Below are 2,500 nucleotides of genomic sequence, written 5' to 3' on the forward strand. Positions count from 1 at the left end.
CCGTACGAAATAAGTTGACAACCATAGGCTACTTATCCATATACAGATTTAGCAATTGACAATGCAAGGTAGTCTCTCTCTCTCTCTCTCTCTCTCTCTCTCGTGTCAAAATGAAAACAGCTTCCAGCCCCTTTCATGAAGGACTACTTGTGCATATTGCAATATGTCAGTTTCTAAGTGAATGAGCAAAAGAGCATACAGCACCTGGTATTCCCAGGCGGTCTCCCATCCAAGTACTAACCAGGCCCGACCCTGCTTAGCTTCCGAGATCAGACGAGATCGGGCGTTGCCAGGCTGGTATGGCCGTACGAAATAAGTTGACAACCATAGGCTACTTATCCATATACAGATTTAGCAATTGACAATGCAAGGTGGTCTCTCTATCTCTCTCTCGTGTCAAAATGAAAACAGCTTCCAGCCCCTTTCATGAAGGACTACTTGTGCATATTGCAAGATTTCAGTTTCTAAGTGAATGAGCAAAAGAGCATACAGCACCTGGTATTCCCAGGCGGTCTCCCATCCAAGTACTAACCAGGCCCGACCCTGCTTAGCTTCCGAGATCAGACGAGATCGGGCGTTGCCAGGCTGGTATGGCCGTACGAAATAAGTTGACAACCATAGGCTACTTATCCATATACAGATTTAGCAATTGACAATGCAAGGTGGTCTCTCTCTCTCTCTCTCGTGTCAAAATGAAAACAGCTTCCAGCCCCTTTCATGAAGGACTACTTGTGCATATTGCAAGATTTCAGTTTCTAAGTGAATGAGCAAAAGAGCATACAGCACCTGGTATTCCCAGGCGGTCTCCCATCCAAGTACTAACCAGGCCCGACCCTGCTTAGCTTCCGAGATCAGACGAGATCGGGCGTTGCCAGGCTGGTATGGCCGTACGAAATAAGTTGACAACCATAGGCTACTTATCCATATACAGATTTAGCAATTGACAATGCAAGGTAGTCTCTCTCTCTCTCTCTCTCTCGTGTCAAAATGAAAACAGCTTCCAGCCCCTTTCATGAAGGACTACTTGTGCATATTGCAAGATGTCAGTTTCTAAGTGAATGAGCAAAAGAGCATACAGCACCTGGTATTCCCAGGCGGTCTCCCATCCAAGTACTAACCAGGCCCGACCCTGCTTAGCTTCCGAGATCAGACGAGATCGGGCGTTGCCAGGCTGGTATGGCCGTACGAAATAAGTTGACAACCATAGGCTACTTATCCATATACAGATTTAGCAATTGACAATGCAAGGTAGTCTCTCTCTCTCTCTCTCTCTCTCGTGTCAAAATGAAAACAGCTTCCAGCCCCTTTCATGAAGGACTACTTGTGCATATTGCAAGATGTCAGTTTCTAAGTGAATGAGCAAAAGAGCATACAGCACCTGGTATTCCCAGGCGGTCTCCCATCCAAGTACTAACCAGGCCCGACCCTGCTTAGCTTCCGAGATCAGGCGTTGCCAGGCTGGTATGGCCGTACGAAATAAGTTGACAACCATAGGCTACTTATCCATATACAGATTTAGCAATTGACAATGCAAGGTGGTCTCTCTCTCTCTCTCTCTCTCGTGTCAAAATGAAAACAGCTTCCAGCCCCTTTCATGAAGGACTACTTGTGCATATTGCAAGATTTCAGTTTCTAAGTGAATGAGCAAAAGAGCATACAGCACCTGGTATTCCCAGGCGGTCTCCCATCCAAGTACTAACCAGGCCCGACCCTGCTTAGCTTCCGAGATCAGACGAGATCGGGCGTTGCCAGGCTGGTATGGCCGTACGAAATAAGTTGACAACCATAGGCTACTTATCCATATACAGATTTAGCAATTGACAATGCAAGGTGGTCTCTCTATCTCTCTCTCGTGTCAAAATGAAAACAGCTTCCAGCCCCTTTCATGAAGGACTACTTGTGCATATTGCAAGATTTCAGTTTCTAAGTGAATGAGCAAAAGAGCATACAGCACCTGGTATTCCCAGGCGGTCTCCCATCCAAGTACTAACCAGGCCCGACCCTGCTTAGCTTCCGAGATCAGACGAGATCGGGCGTTGCCAGGCTGGTATGGCCGTACGAAATAAGTTGACAACCATAGGCTACTTATCCATATACAGATTTAGCAATTGACAATGCAAGGTGGTCTCTCTCTCTCTCTCTCGTGTCAAAATGAAAACAGCTTCCAGCCCCTTTCATGAAGGACTACTTGTGCATATTGCAAGATTTCAGTTTCTAAGTGAATGAGCAAAAGAGCATACAGCACCTGGTATTCCCAGGCGGTCTCCCATCCAAGTACTAACCAGGCCCGACCCTGCTTAGCTTCCGAGATCAGACGAGATCGGGCGTTGCCAGGCTGGTATGGCCGTACGAAATAAGTTGACAACCATAGGCTACTTATCCATATACAGATTTAGCAATTGACAATGCAAGGTGGTCTCTCTCTCTCTCTCTCGTGTCAAAATGAAAACAGCTTCCAGCCCCTTTCATGAAGGACTACTTGTGCATATTGCAAGATTTC

At 46.6% G+C, this 2,500-nt stretch overlaps 8 non-coding genes and 1 pseudogene across 8 annotated transcripts in view; all 9 read right to left on the bottom strand.

Annotated features, from left to right (window-relative positions):
* LOC146263854 (5S ribosomal RNA) overlaps positions 1–8 on the bottom strand; it is a 119-nt gene extending 111 nt beyond the window's left edge. The window contains exon 1 of the ribosomal RNA XR_014725635.1: positions 1–8. This exon is cut by the window's left edge and continues 111 nt beyond it. This is a non-coding gene — a ribosomal RNA (5S ribosomal RNA).
* Positions 9–192: 184 nt separating this feature from the next.
* Positions 193–311, bottom strand: LOC146263855 (5S ribosomal RNA). The gene has a single exon (XR_014725636.1). It is a non-coding gene; the product is annotated as a 5S ribosomal RNA (ribosomal RNA).
* A 172-nt stretch (positions 312–483) lies between these two features.
* LOC146263856 (5S ribosomal RNA) lies at positions 484–602 on the bottom strand. The gene has a single exon (XR_014725638.1). It is a non-coding gene; the product is annotated as a 5S ribosomal RNA (ribosomal RNA).
* Positions 603–774: 172 nt separating this feature from the next.
* LOC146263857 (5S ribosomal RNA) lies at positions 775–893 on the bottom strand. The gene has a single exon (XR_014725639.1). It is a non-coding gene; the product is annotated as a 5S ribosomal RNA (ribosomal RNA).
* Positions 894–1,069: 176 nt separating this feature from the next.
* Positions 1,070–1,188, bottom strand: LOC146263858 (5S ribosomal RNA). Its single transcript, XR_014725640.1, has one exon. It is a non-coding gene; the product is annotated as a 5S ribosomal RNA (ribosomal RNA).
* Positions 1,189–1,366: 178 nt separating this feature from the next.
* On the bottom strand, positions 1,367–1,475 carry LOC146263859 (5S ribosomal RNA; annotated as a pseudogene).
* A 176-nt stretch (positions 1,476–1,651) lies between these two features.
* On the bottom strand, positions 1,652–1,770 carry LOC146263860 (5S ribosomal RNA). Its single transcript, XR_014725641.1, has one exon. It is a non-coding gene; the product is annotated as a 5S ribosomal RNA (ribosomal RNA).
* A 172-nt stretch (positions 1,771–1,942) lies between these two features.
* Positions 1,943–2,061, bottom strand: LOC146263861 (5S ribosomal RNA). The gene has a single exon (XR_014725642.1). It is a non-coding gene; the product is annotated as a 5S ribosomal RNA (ribosomal RNA).
* Positions 2,062–2,233: 172 nt separating this feature from the next.
* On the bottom strand, positions 2,234–2,352 carry LOC146263862 (5S ribosomal RNA). The gene has a single exon (XR_014725643.1). It is a non-coding gene; the product is annotated as a 5S ribosomal RNA (ribosomal RNA).
* Positions 2,353–2,500: the final 148 nt, after the last annotated feature.

This window comes from Hypomesus nipponensis, chromosome 12, assembly GCF_054491055.1.
Source record: "Hypomesus nipponensis isolate SF chromosome 12, ASM5449105v1, whole genome shotgun sequence".
NCBI classification, from domain to species: domain Eukaryota; kingdom Metazoa; phylum Chordata; class Actinopteri; order Osmeriformes; family Osmeridae; genus Hypomesus; species Hypomesus nipponensis.